Source organism: Etheostoma cragini, chromosome 7 (assembly GCF_013103735.1).
Source record: "Etheostoma cragini isolate CJK2018 chromosome 7, CSU_Ecrag_1.0, whole genome shotgun sequence".
Classification (NCBI taxonomy): Eukaryota; Metazoa; Chordata; class Actinopteri; order Perciformes; family Percidae; genus Etheostoma; species Etheostoma cragini.
This window is the reverse complement of record NC_048413.1, coordinates 24,689,423-24,705,360: the sequence shown is the minus strand read 5'-3', so window position 1 is coordinate 24,705,360 and position 15,938 is coordinate 24,689,423. Positions and strand designations below refer to the sequence as shown.

General features: G+C 37.2%; 1 protein-coding gene across 1 annotated transcript in view; it reads left to right on the top strand.

The window, feature by feature from the left end:
- LOC117947878 (kelch domain-containing protein 8B-like) overlaps positions 1-214 on the top strand; it is a 136,768-nt gene extending 136,554 nt beyond the window's left edge. Inside the window, exon 7 of the mRNA XM_034877230.1 lies at positions 204-214. The gene's annotated coding sequence lies outside the window, so the exon portion shown is untranslated. The remainder of the gene's footprint in view (positions 1-203) is intronic.
- Positions 215-15,938: the final 15,724 nt, after the last annotated feature.

The window sequence follows — 15,938 nt, the reverse complement described above, 5'->3', positions numbered from 1 at the left end:
CTGCTTTGTCAGATGATGAGTCAATCATCATAGGAAGGGCTACAAAACCTGCGCCCTGTTTCTGGCTGGGGCTTCCCCACGGGGGACCAAAGGCACTTTGTTGACGTAGTGATGAGAAACAAGAAAGAATCTAGGCTGAAGGAAGGGTTCCTGCTGATACAAATATCATCACACACTGCTGTTAAAACATGCCGGGCGTGTAGCTTTAACGTGTTTCTCGTGGTCATTTGGACAGAGATTTTTGGATTGGATGTTATTTGAGAACAAAGGAGGGAAAAAACCCTGTTTCCAAAAATACCTGTGTACTAGACCACAGCCAGTCAACATTTACACAGAGTGTCAGCCGAGTGCAAAGTGTCACCTGTGACCGTGGAGCTCTGCTTCCTGCTGCTCCTTTCTCCTGCTCCATTCTCACATGGTTCATCTGGACTTTATCACGTTACTTTTCTTTTTACTCCGTAACGATTGCAACTTGAAACTTGCCATATGAAATACTTCAGTCAAAGTTAAAATAGTAGTTAAAAAGGTTATTATTAATATATTCAAAAAAAAGAACAACTTTGTTACAATAACGATAGTAAATGGAATTTGTTACCTACACCCCTGTATTTTCCGATGATATGCTTTGGTGCATATCATTCCCCATCAGATCACTTAATAGAGCATTTACTTACTGACGTGTTGTCTTGATCAATCCGGAAGATGACATTTGTACACCTGGCTGGCAGGCTTTTGTTTTCAGATCGATTCGTGGCTGTGACTCCAGTGCAGTAGTTCAGTGCCTATACTAAATGTGAGGTAGTGCCTCGACTATGAATCCTGTTCTACAATAAACTATTTTGACTTGCTGTCTGATTCCAAATGTCCTGTGTAATTTATTTTGTTCCCTTTCTGACTCCAGCACCTTCTTGTGAGGTATAAAAGTGAAGAAAATGTAATGACAGGAAAATAGCATACTGGCATCTATTTCCATGTCTCCATGGAAGCATACTGGCATCTATTTCCATGTCTCCATGTCCATGTTTTCCATTCCTGTCTCTTAAGAGGTGTATTGGGGGCGGCCATCAGAAAAATGTCTCTGATCCATTATAGATGACGCTGACATCAAAACCCACTTCAAAAGAAGCTCGTGGATGAAGTGCTCCTATAGAGAGAGAAAAAAAATTCCAATGAGCATTTCTTTTTTTCAACAGTGGTATTAACGTGTTATATGACTCAGCAGGTCAGCTGGTTCTTCAACTGAATCTCCACTCTTTGTCACACTCTCCAAGGGAACAGTATGTCACATGGAGTACGTGTCATATAATAAATACAAGCTGCAGTATTCAGGAAACAGCCGCTGCTTCACATGTCTTCAGACAACTACAAAGCATTTCAGCATGTTACGCAGTGAAGAATTGGCTGCAAATGAACTTCAGCAAAGAGCAGGATACACGTTGATAGCATTCAGGACGAATTAGACACATGGATGCAGGGCAGAGTTGCTCAGTAGCACTTCACGGCCAAAAAATTCAACTGCGGCGTACAGAATAACCTGGATGACGCGGCTTTTGCGCTGTGGGGCTAATTTCATTTCCGGGATTGTTCAGGTGCTGCCGGAAATTCCACCGGATGTCCCTAATTTTGGCTGGATGACCCATTACTTTCCACTTTCTTTGAGTTGGCATTTTAAACTCTATGGTTACTTGCTCTTCAGATCTGTGCAGGGTAAATCCAGAAGCTAGCTAGATGATCTGTCCAATTTGAGTTTTTTCTCGCACGACTTAAACAACTTTTGAACGTACACATGTTCCACTGGAATTCCTGGACTTCAGGGATTCCAGGAATCGGAGAAATCTAATGATGAAAAACACATTTGCAACGTAAAAGCCGCTCGATAAAGTCATAATGTTCCGTCAGCCGGCCTGACTGCTGAGCAAACATGGTTAGGGGTAAGTGACAGCAGATATCAACACATGAACAAAACTGCCATTATGGACTGGAAGAGCAAGGCAATTACACTAATGAACACACTACTTTCAGTTACTTTGAACTGGCACATTTGCATTGCAATTCAGAGGAAATATTTCCAAACATGCCTTTGTTAGCTCAGGTCAGACATAACACTAGGTAGCAATGTGAGAGCAACATAAATTAATTAATAAATAATAAATAAATCATGATGTTGTAATTTCTAAGATTAGTGATCATCCATCATCCTGTGCTCCCTGGTGTCTGGTCTGACACAGATTCCCAATTAGCATTATTCTCATCATGTCATGTTATGGCAATGATAAACATGTCGATGAAGATGCTTTTTCAGATGTCAACAGCGCTGATGCAAGATAAAAAAAATGCAAACAAATAGGTTGGAGCACAAGCCGGGTATGAGTTTAGATTATAGATAACATTGTTGCATTAAAAAGCCCTCTAATATTTTGACTGGGTTCCAATGTTAAAGCTGAACAACAGAATTACAGCTTCTTTCTCATTGGACACATGCACACTGACTTTGGTAGCTTTCTGCTTAATGCAACCTTATTGTTTTTGGTCAGGCAAAAAAAAAAAAAAAGCAGATAAACAGCAAAAAAATCATGACTCGAGGTCTGATAAACATATTGGAAGAGTGTAACATTCTTTCATCCAAGACACATTGTTGTTCTTTCCCTGCAACCCACGGGATCATAAAGCTATTTGTAACATCTCTGTGGTACAAAGCCAGGCTGTTATGTTTTGGTTAGCCTGGTCTACTCAAGCAGGAAACCATCACATAGCTCTACACATCACGTACGGGAGGGACAGGTTGTTCAAGGCACCCAGTAATATTCAGGTGGATGCTGTACCTTCATGGCTGTGTGCAACTTTAAAATGCTAACATTATATACAATAACATAACATTTTTGTTTGTCAGGTCTGATTTGAATGCCGTTTTTCATCGCAAATTCCATTAGTTAGAAAAAAATTGTTGAGTTTTAAATTTCTAATGCGTAACTTTTTTATATTAATGAACATCCGTTACATTCAAGCCATTGCCAAATGAGTTTATACAAAGCTAATTAAGACTATCAGCTCCACACAACGTATGGCAATGTTCAGAAGATTGTGGAATACAGTGAATTTGAGTGAAGATAATTACCTGTCTTGTGAAATCCATCGTGTTTTTGTTAATCCACCATTTGCTCCTTGGCTACAAGTGTGTGGAGGAACGGGGCTGGTGCGCTATCACGGAAGATTTGTATCATATGGACACCCCGACAGTTTGGTTATCATTATCCTAGAATTCTTCATGGGAGAGACAGAAATCACGCACTATAGCTTGAACCCTTTAGCGGTTTATGCCACTGTTTTGACTTGTGATATCTTGTTGAAAAAAGTAGTCAAACTTAAAGAATAAATATACATTTTTTCAATTTTGTCTTTAGACAATACACACATGTAATTTGAAATCTTTTTAGGTAGCTGTAATACTAGCTAATGTAAGGGATGTGGTACAAAATGTACAATCCTCGAGTAAAAATTCATCCTAAAGTTTCATCAAGTCTAATACGTTTTACATTATATTATATATATTAAATACATTTAAGCAGTTTGGCTTAAATGTTGCATTATGCTTCTCTGAAGATGCCTGTAAATGCCTCTGTGTGTGACCTGTATACAAAAACCCATGTCCTGGCAATCTCCACGATAATTTGCCTGTAAGTATCATTTTAGCTTTTGAAAAAAATGAATGGGTATTTTGTGTATTGTGCAAATTATATCCTCTTGTGTTTGCACAAACAGTCTGGCCTTGCTAAGGTGAAGTGAAGGGAAAGAGGGACTTAAAAAGAAGCATACTAAAAGAATACATGACCCAAAAAAGTGTTGAGCTGTTGCTTCAAAACACAGTTAAGCAAGTCTGATGGACTGTACTGATGGACATTTGCACTGAACTAGAACTTATGTTTTACAAAAACACACAGAATTACAAGGCTGTAAAGAACAGTGCGCTGTTTCAAAAACTACTTGGTAAACTAAAGAAAAAAGGTGTAGATGTGTGGTATGTCTTCAAGCTTTTTTATTCTGCTAGGAACACGGATATGGGGCGGCTGTGGCCCAGTGGTAGAGCGGTTGCCTGCCAATTGGAAGGTTGGTGGTTCGATCTCCGCCCCTGCAGTCATTGTCGAAGTGTCCTTGGGCAAGACACTGAACCCCGAGTTGCCCCCGGTGCTGCGCATCGGAGTGTGAATGTGTGTGAATGTTTATCTGATGAGCAGGTGGCACCTTGTACGGCAGCCCCGGCCACAGTGTATGAATGTGTGTGAATGGTGAATGTTTCCTGTAGATGTAAAAGCGCTTTGAGCAGTCGTTAAGACTGGAAAAGCGCTATATAAATACAGCACATTTACATATGACTAATACAGGAGTTTATAGATTCATTTATAGATTTAGCAAGCACTGGCTGCCCTCCACACCTGCGCCTGCTCCACCCCGTCTCCATCAGGGATGGAAGTCCATCAGGAGTTCACTGTCTTCCAAGACATACCTCTATGTTTAAAAAAAAACAAAAAACATTTACATCAAGTCAGGATCATATAGAAGGCAAGGAAAAGGACATTTAGAAAAGTAGCCTAGTGGTAAAATTAAGTGGTAGCATGTTTTTTTCCCCCAACTTCCTTGAAATAACAAATCAAACTGATTTTCTTTTATTGAAATCTACAGGGATTCTTCTGTTGAATTGGTCCAATCCACGCAGTTGTGTGTTTGTGCCACCTAGTGGTGCGAATCCCCCTCCTGCTCTACGCCAACATGCTCAAGTCTCTGCGTGTGTGTGTGCGTGTGTGTGTGTGTGTGTTTTGCAAATAGGGGAGAGAGGGTGATGGTAGATAAAGTAAAACAGAAGGGGGTAATGAGGCGATGAGTTTGCATGGTTGGAAAGATAAGAAGGAAGTTTAACTTTAATATTAACAGCACCTATGTTCTCATAGAGCCAACCTTGTTCAGGAAAAGAACAAAATAGTATATAATTTAAGACGTGTGTCACACTTTTGAATGTTTTTGTCTTTTATTCATTTATTAGTGTTTTCTTTCATTTCATTGTTCATGTCTGTCTATTCAAACAATAATTATTATGGTTAGAAAGGGTTACTAGCTGTGGTGGATAAGGTCAAAGAGCATTTTTTTGTAATTTTAATATTGATAATTAGTATAGGACAATGATGCTTTTATATTTACTCATAATTGTCTGTCAGTCGTTTATGCTTTCCTACTTTACACTTGCTGAAGTGCAGTTGTCGAGTACAAGTTCTTGAGATCTACAGGAAATAATTATATGTGGTGTGTTATGTACACAATGTGCAGTGTATTGAAAGGGGACCCCCCATAATCTGTTACACTGCTGCACAGCATTTGGGTTTCTGCTAGCTACAGTAGGCCACATTCAAGAACACATGAAGTCAGAGAGACAGTCGATTTTATATTTTAGCAAACTCTGAAATATTTCCAGCATCAGTTTTGGAATAAATTTCCATAAATTTGTTAGGAAATACTAGGGATGCCAAAGTGAGGAAAACACCAGTACTACTGACCACACCGTTCATTAGACGAGAAGTTGTTCGTTGATGATGCTTAACGTGGCTATGTGTAACTTTCAGTTTGTGTTGATTGCAGCGTTCCCTTTATGCAAAAGTGGTATTGTTTTCACCACACCTGCTGTCAAGAAGATCTTTTCTTTACATAGCTGTGCCATGAATGTTTTGCTCAGACAATCATTCATTTACAACAAGAGAAGAGGTTTCAGACGCATCGTTGTAGCATGCAGTAACTTCACCTTCTGGATGTATCCTGAGCTAAACCAGGTGTCACTGTTACGAGCCAACGCATTAAAAGTCTGAAAATCTGAATCCCAAGGATGCGTCAGTAAGGTACAGGGGGACAAGGGAAAAGAAAATAGTAGGCCAACACAAACACTTGGTAAAAGTAATGAAATATCCGCATTGCAATGAGGGAAAGACTTTTGGTCTGTTTTTATTTCATTCAGCCTAATAGCTGGTTTGATTTGCAATAAAAGATGATTTTATGATTTTATCTCTAGGTATGGTGAAGGGTATGTGATGATGCTACTTTAATTACAAGGCCAAGGGAACTTTATCAGGATGCATAGTATCCTGGTTCCATGAAATAACTGGCCTTTAAAAACAAAAGATCTGCCTGCCTTGATGGGAATTTGACATAGGGGGTTGCATACTTATGCCCCTGTATTTTAAGGAACAACATTTATCAATTTACAATATGTCATTCATTCATAAAGAAAAGTGGTGTCCTTAAAAGTTAGATTTGTCCTATTTTTTTAATTAAAGCATTATGGTCAAATTCCAAAAGATGATTTTTTTATTGATCTTTTTAGTCAACTTTAGCATGGATTTATACATTTATGAGCACCACCGTATATGAATATTTTTTCACATGACTATAGTCATTTATCATTGCTTTGGCACAGAATGCATTGAGTAAGCCTTGCAGATCCTTTGCCATTGAATCACATTACTAACTCATTTGGCAATGGCTTGAATGTAATGTCCATCTTAATTATTTTATGTAACGTTAATTATTTTTTCCCCCTTAATTTAGCGCATCAGAAAAGAATAATAATTTGTACAGACTAACCAATTCATCATAACAAAACATGTGCAAGGAAGACAGGAAACCCCAAAGGCCTTATGTAATGTCTTCCATTAACAATGCATATTGAGTAGGCACTTTTGACTGCAGACATGTAGTCAAAGTAATAAATCAAAGTCAAAGCATAGCAGACAAAGTAATGCATCGGTGTAAATAATGAAATGAAGACTGCCTTAATTTCATTTCGTCTGCTTCGGTTTTCAGAGTCCTGGTTTTGTTACACTGCCACGATATCCTGAGAGCCTTGAATAGAGAGGAGCTATCATTAATGTTACTAGAAACAAGTCGAAATTGTGTAAAAAAACAACATGGGAATGGGTTGCGATTGCCTTTGCAATAACCTGTAATCACAATGTATAATGATTGTAATCACTTTATGTACTGACACAACGTGTGTCTTTCTGTCAGCGGAAACGTTGCCGCCGCCAGCTTTTGGACCAGTTTTTATCTCAGTGAATATCAGAGATGTTGCACAGTGGGCTTTTTTGCCCTCCGAAGCAAGGTGACAAAATCAAGCAGTTATATCAAGCGTCAAGCCTTACATTAGCCTAACATAATGAATAAATTCAAAAATTTAGGTTGTACAGTATGTTTTAATGTATGTTTAATGTTTTAAAGCTCCAAGCCTTTTGCAATAATGCAATGGTTTAAATGTGTGTGCATTATGACTTGAAGATGGCAGTTGGCCTTTGATTTCAACTTTACTTATTATTTATTACTTTTTGATATACCTGTGTGTATGTATACAGTATATATACACATATATACAGTATATATTGTATGTATAGTATATACAGTATACCATCTCAATCTCCAGTACAGTCCATCTTTCTATTGTTGTTTAGGATTAAACTCCTCACAAGATGTCAGAAAATTCAAATTAAACCCACCTCCACCAGCGACCACAAGAACACTGCTTAAAAAAATAAATGCACGAATAATAATTATTCAATTAAAAGTATGTAGGCTCTCAGTTGCATCTTCAGAATGAGTCATTTTACATTTTCTACTTCAAGTATATTTGGCTAGTAATACTTTTGTACTTCCACCCAGTAACATTTTGAATGCAGAACACACACACACACACACACATATGCATGCATGCACGCATGCGCGCACACACACACGCACGCACGCACGCACACACACACACACACACACTTCCTATAAAGCCATAAGATCCCGTGAAGATAATACTCTCTCTCACAGAAAGTGAAAATGTTACTGCAAACGCTAAAAACTAAGGAAGCCGCTTTTTAGTTCCTATTTAATATTTTTCTTACCAATTATTGTTTAATCCTATTTATTAGTAGAAATTAAAGATATGTTTTTGTACAAATAAATAAAAAACAAATTACAAGCATAAATTGAATTTAATAAAAAAGGTTAACCTGTGTAAATAATTACACTGACCTGCAAAACTAATTCACTTTTGTAAAAGAGAATTTAAGCCGGTTCAACTAGCACTAAAACATGCTTAATTATACCAAAACATGTTTGTTTTTTTACATTATTCTTTTGATTGATTTCCATACTATAGTACTGTAATACTATTTGTCCTGTCTTTTTGGACATTAATGGATGATTCTTAATACATTTCATGAAAAGACCAAAAACCAACAATGTCAGTCTCTCAGAAGTCTCTTCTCCGTCCCTGAGCCCCGAGCACACTGGCTGCTAATGAAGGTGTCAATCTTCAGAAATGGTCATAAACAGAAATTTCATTTTTTTGTAAAGGTTATCGTTACTGTCACTCAGGACACATTTGTGTTTGTTGGTGACTATGTCAGCTGCAGATTTGATGCTCTAGAGACAGGGATTGTCAACGTGATTTAGGCCAAGGACCCATCAGGTGAAAGAAAGACAGAGCAGGGACCCCCACCACATATTATTTTAACATGAGTTGCATATTAAAAAGGGCTTACAATGACGTGTAGTGCAGCCTAAAGCCTCTACACATAACATTTGATGGTACATATAATGCTACAGTATTACAATCAATTAGTGACTCATATATTTATACATCATGTTTCAATGTTAAACAAAAACAAAATGTGTAGCATGTAGCACATCAAATCCTTAAGCTTAGCTGGATCTGAGGCAGGATCTAAGGCAGCCATAGTGTCTGCCTTACCTACAGACCTGTCATCAGTGTCAATGTCATCAATGTAAAATTACCAATAGGCAGATTTGTCTTTGCTAATAATATGTTGGGACCATGTATATACAAATTTTCAGACACAGTACCTTTACATTTTTTTAAATGATTGAATAATTACTTTGCCCCCCCCTGCAGTAACTTTGGGGAACCCCTAAGGGTCCTGGACCCCGTATTGAAGTTCACTGCTCTAGTATTTAGGGCAACAGGACGGTGTCTGTGGGACTGAGTTAATATTAAATACAACTACAGTTTAGTACATGTTTATGAAGGAACATTTCAGTCAGAAAAAAAGTATATGTGTAGTATATATACAATATATACTTGTATATCAGACTTCCCTCAAAGACACATCATAAGTTATTGGCATTTTGAGATGAATAGTAGTCTTAACCTTTATACAGTATGATGTGTGCAGTAATCACCAGTAACTACATGTAGCTTTTTAGTCAAATTTCAGCCATTTCTGTTCCTCATCCAGCAGGCAAATCCTCTCTGTTGGCAACAAGATGAAAACACAGCCATTCAATTTGTTTTTTTTGAGGAGGTAATTATAACATAAGTGAACCATGTTGGTCTCGACCGGCTTTTGTTTTTCACTCTGTGGGAGAAGATAAAACTGCCAGTGAAAAAACATCTGAAAGTGTTTTTTTTTAGGTTTTTGCACTAAATGCTCATGGAGAGATTTTTCTCCTGTTGCAGTACTGCATGGGGTAACATGTTGATGCCGTGTGTAAATGTCAAGACCACGGAGGGTTATGTATAGTCACGCTGTGACACCCTGAGCACAGGGACGGCTGCTGTTCAGGGTGCCCTTTGACTTTTTATCCAGTAATTCTTTCTTTATGTATGTACACGTGTATGTTTGTATATATGTTTGTATGAGTACATATGTATACTATATTATATGTGTATATGATATAAGTGCACTTTGTGTACTTTATTTTCCTTTTACAGATTTGTCCTCTTTCTTTTACTGTTATTTTTTGTTATTGTTCATAATCTTGTCATTTTTTTTAGTTTTTCCTACAACACATATGAACATCATGACCAAATGTAAATTTATGTTGACTCCCACACTCCAAAAATAAAGTATACATACACAAAGAAATTCACAGATGTCTTGTGTCAATAACAACCTATTTATGAATAAAGTACCCGGCAGATTTCTTTAAATAAACTCTAATAAACGCAGTTAGGATTCGACACTTTCATGTTTCCTGAGAGAACATCTGAGGCAGAAGCAAGTGTGAGATCACTGTTTCCTGCCTATAGATGTAAGATTGTTGGTTGGAAAAACACAACCCAGAGTTTGTGGCTTTATTTCTGCTAAGCTAGTTCTACTCACAAGCCTGTGGTTGAGTCAGTTATACTTAATCTATGATTGCCTCACTGATAAATGTAAAAAGGAATACGTGGTCAAACCTCCTCTGCATGAGTCGTGCATACGCGCAGCACTGTGAGCGCAAATGTTGAGAATATTCTGCCGTAATATTAAACCAGGCTGTTCTCATGATCCATCATACCCAGTGGTGTGCATAACTGGTCATGCTATATTGTACAAACGATGCTTTCAATTACATTCGCCATATCTATAAAAAAAACTATTCTTTGTTGGGTTGTGGATTCTAAAATTTTCATTATTATTTCTAAATTATTTTAAATACAACGACTTATCTCAAACAAGGTTTGTTTAAGGTTCACAAGAGAGGATTTTAATTCAATGGACTTGTAATCTTGTACCTGTGTGAACCCAATGGGAAAAAGGGCTACAACTGATACTTTTGAAATACATTTGGACTTTTTACATGAATACATTTTTAATGTATAACAAATATTGTTTAATCTCTACATGATACATGTGGTGCATGGCATTTCCGCACCATGCATGCATACATACAGACTGCAGCCTGACTGATGCTAACCCTGAGCTAAACTGTACATCTTTATCTGGATTATGTGATTTTCGATTTTGTTAAAATATCAATAAAAATGCACAGCCACAAAATAGTAATTCACAGTATTTAGCAATCTGAATAAATTAACAAACTGCAAACAATTCCAAACAACAAAAACAAGCTATTTTAACATGTGTTTTATTGAATGCATCTAAGGTTCATAAAAAATAGTCTTGACATAATTTTTAAAAGATTAGTATTAAGGTTTGATGGCACACTTAAAAGTGTTTTTAAGGAGGACACACTGTGTTATCTCTTGTAGGCAAAAGGCTGCGATGAAAAAAAGATAGATTGTACTTATTTAACACTCAGTGTTGAAGTCTGATCTATTCATTGGAAATTTCCCAGTGACAGCAGCGTAGAGCTAAAAACAAAATCAAAAAGCAAGACACACACAATGCTTATTAACATAACTAAAGTAGCTTTTACTCTACACAGACACACATTTGCACACATGCACACACACACACAGACAGACACACATACACACCCTGCACTAACTTTTATTCTTGTATTTCATATTGTCTTTTTTATGTGACCTGTTTTTTACGTTCTTTTTCAGTAATAGTAAATCCTTTCTAATCTTTTATGTAAAGCACGTTGAATTACAGTACCTCGCGGCTGAAATGTGCTCTCTGCACAAAGCTGCCTTACCTTGAATAATTGTACTTAGTTAGTTGCAATTGTCACTCTTTCAGTTTAAAAAAAGGAATCATAAAATCAGAGTTAGTTTCTAAAAAAAGAGAATGGAAATCAACCTCCCCCCGGTTTGAACGAGTGGCGTTTTCCTGTATATATATGTAGAGATTATTAGGTAGGCCGGCTTCTTGTTGTCGGGGCCCCTTTGCTGATTGTATCTGAAGCGAAAGCACTCGGCTGCAACACGTACTTTATCGTTGGTCTTGCGCTCCTCTGAGCGGCTCAATAGTTATATAGGGCATTTTAACTGTTTAGGATGTGTGTAGTAATTGACAAATACATATAGCTTGACATGTTTTATGTTATTATTGTTTGTTACTCATGAGCATTATTAAATTTAGATTTTTTTTTATTTTACTTAAAAATTATTCAAGCTCTGGGTAGCTCACCTGGTATAGTGTGCATCCATGCACAGAGGCTCAGTCCTTCAAAAAGCAGCCGCGGGTTCGGTTCCGACCGGTGGGCCTATATGCTGCAAGTCGTTCCCCCACTCCCTCCCCTTTCATTTCTAAGCTGTCCAATCAAATAAAAGGCCTAACAATTGTCTCACAAAAATATATATATACAGAATATATATACAAGCTCATTTCACTGAATAATATTTGACAGTACTACTTGTGAAAATACACGATCTAATACAGAGATATGGGCACTGAAAGAAGCCAGTAAAAACTGTAAACTGACCAAAGGGCACATCGCTAATATATGTTTTTGCATTTTCTAACTTAACGTGGTTAAGTTTTACTTACTGGTGTGTTGACGCATCACAAGCATAATAAATTGATAGTGCTGTTTTTGAAGGATAGAACTCTTTAATATTTTTACTTTAGTAAAGGAGAATCCCGATCGATTCTGACATGTAGCTCTATTGTTTGGAAATTTGGAGGGCTGTTAATAGAGAGAAAAACGAAAACAATAGGTGCTGCCTACACCGTGTTATCCTCCTGCTAGAGTTAGCACGCAAGCGGCTTAAACAGGGCAAGTTTTAAACGTGTTTTTAGATTCTTAACATTTAATGTCATTAAAAGTGCCTACCCATGTGCAGTGATTCCTTCAGAGTGAATGCAGTGAATCTGACTGTAGATGTGAAAGAAATACTCCATTACAAATAAAAATCTTGCATTCAAAGTACACTTAAGTTAGTTACAGTAAGCAAATGTACATAAAGTATAAAAAGCAAAGGTACAAATTATGCTTGGTGTCAACTAACAAAAATATAACAATTTCTTGAGATATTTTGCATGGTATCAAAAAATTTTCAACATTTCATTTGAAACCATGTTGTGTCTACTGACTTTAACTGTAATGAAGTACAAAGAGTGAAAGAGGTCCTCGGGTCAAACAAACAAAGGACCCAGGAGGCCGCAGTTGTGTCCCATGTAGGGCTGGTGATCAACACTGGTACCTGATAACAATACTATAGTCTCGCATGGCCAGAAGAAGGAAGGTCTGGTTAGTCCACACAGCATTCCGGGATGGGAAAAAATGTGCTCTGGTTTATTGGCATTTCTTTAGACCAATCACAATCATATTGGTCGGTTCTTAGCGCCGGAGGGAGCCACGGTGCCGCTGCAAAATAGACTCTGAAGAAACTTGTTTTGGTGTAACGTGTATGTCCAAAGGTTGTTTTAGTCTTGCAGAAAACTCAGATTGGACAGATAGTCTAGCTAGCTGTCTGGATTTACCCTGCAGAGATCTGAGGACCAGGTAACCATAGTCCTCCGAAATCCACCGGTTTAAACTACAACACAAAGAAAGCGGAAGGTACCAACATAAGAGTGTCATCTGGCAGAATTTCCAGCGGCAAAACGAGCAATGCCCGATTTGAGACGTCATGGATATAGACAACCAACACCGGGACTTCAGTACCGGTTCCTAAACAATACTTTTTTGATATGAATTTCAAGAAATCCATTTCAACAAAAATAAATACCAACATCACACATCACAGCACAAATCTTAAATTTTTTATTTCTTAGCAGCTACCATTTGAGCCGACCCCTGTGTCATGTCGAGTTTTACCTACATTTGTACCATAATTGATGGAGAGAGGGAACAACTTGTTGCAGAAGAATTCACCAGAATGCATAAAATAAGACAATCAAAATTCCAATTTGATTATACTGTATGTCTCAATATTATATTGAGGATGGGGGTACGGCCCTCTCCAAAGATTAACTGGAGAGCTTGTCAAAAGAAGGAAAGAAAGGTCTGTTTCACAAATGTATATTGTATTTGGTGTGTGTGTGTGTGTGTGTGTGTGTGTGTGTGTGGGGGGGGTTCTGTGTATACATTTATGAATTAATTTATTTTAAATATATGTCCACTTCTTACACTGCACTGTAACTTTTATTCTTTTTTAAAACTTTTACTTACCTGTTTTTACATTCTCTTTCGTAAATGTTTTTCTAATGTTTTTGTAACGTTTTTCTAATGTTTTATGTAAAGCACTTTGAACTGCCTCGCTGCTGAAATGTGCTCCGTGAATATAGCTGCCTTGTCTTGAGTAATTGTACTTAGTTAGTCGCCATCATCATTTCTTTTAGTTTTAACAAAGATTGAATCCTGAAATCTGACTTAGTTTCTGTAAAAAGAGAATGGAAATACCCCCCCCCCCTCGGTTTGAACGAGTGTCGTTTTACTGTATATATATTTAGAGATTATTTGGTAGGCCGGCTTCTTGTTTGGTATCTGGAGAGATTCGGGGTCCCTTTGCTGATTATATCTGAAGCAAATGCGCTCGGCTGCAAGAACAATGTAGTGGAGTAAAAAGTACAACATTTCTCTCTTGAATGCAGCAGAGTAGAAGTAGAAAGTGACATGAAAAGAAAAGACTCAATAAAAGTACAAGTTCCTCAGCATTTGTACTTAACCCTCATGTTGTCTTCCCGTTAACCATGAACTTGTCCTTCCAGGTCAAAATTGAAAATGAATATTTTTTTTTGTGCTTTTCCAATGTTTTTGTCGCTTTTCCTGATTTATTTCTCACTTTTTCCATGCTTTTGGCGCTTTTCATAAAAGCCTGAGCTGGTTTAATAACAGGTTTTACACTAATTCTTGGAATTCATGTTCAAAAAATCTCATTTATATCAAATTATACATTCGTTTTTGGTAAAAAGGAAGAAATTATGAATTATTTTGACTAAAAGTTCAGATCAGAGGGTGTTGAGTGGATCACAGATGGGTAGATGTCAAAGTTTAGTCCGGATACTGTTTTGAAACCATTATGAAAAAAAGAATTCAAATGCTATAAGATTAAATAAAACACCCAAAAATTAAATGAAAGTGATCATTAATTGCAACTGAAGAACGTTGTTTGGAATCATCCATGTTATTTTTGGGCAATTTGGTTAAAAGAAATCCATATTTCAGATCTAAAACACTTTGAAACGGGCCCATTTGACCCGAGGACAACACAAGGGTTAAGTACAGTACTTGAGTAAATGCTCTTAGCTGCATTCCACCCCTGGTTTTGCTAATGCTCGTTCATCTTAAAATGTACAACAAGGTTCATACATTTATGTTGCGCAGTATCTTTCAATATATCCGTCCTCTACAACTTTGTCCAAGTTGTATGAATGCAACAAATATAAACCTTGAACTCTGCTGAGGAAACCAGATACGTGTTTGTAGCCTACCACTACCTGAGTTTTTTATAGTTTCTAGATGCTTTGTGATAATAGCTAGCGGGAGGCTTTTTCTCAGTAAAATCGTCTTTTGGATTCAAGAATATTAATAGCTTGACATTTCTCTGAAGTACAGTATTTGACATTTGGCTCCCTTGATGAGTGCAGAGTGTGTTGCTCCTTAACGCCGAGTCTTTGTGTTCGAGGAGTTATTATCACATCAGATCTCAGAAATACTGGAAGAGGTTTACACTTAAATGAACTGAGCTTTAATCAAGACAGACACTGAACAAAAAGTTTCATCATCAATCATATGATAACAATGCTGGCATCAATTAGAAGACAACTGCACAATATGTTTATTTGCTACGTCTAATGCCAGAGTTTGAGCTCTCAATTAAGATAAAACTGAAGATCGTGTATGAAGATCAAATCCTATTTGTTAGTTATGGTGATTGACAGTATTTTATTATTTTAACAATATTTTTCATTTATTAAATCTAAACAACAATGGGATTGTTGTAATTACGACTGCTTTTGGCTAAGCAGGCTTGTCGTGTAATTCAAAAGAAGACTGCACAGGTGAGTGGGGTAAAAACAATTTAACATTAATATTATTAGTTTGTTTTATAGGCATTATCTTATTGAATGTGTGTTATTAAAAAGGGCCTGCAAATACTGTGTTTAGTGTAAAATTTCATGCATTTTGCAAGACATAGGGTAAACTTGTTATAGGCTGATAAATATATAACATGGGGGGGGGATCTCCCCTGTTGAGCAACATTTTCTGCATTCTGGTGATTTTTTTCTGCAACAATGTGCTCCCTTTCTGCATCAAGTCATTGGGGGGGGGGGGGGGGG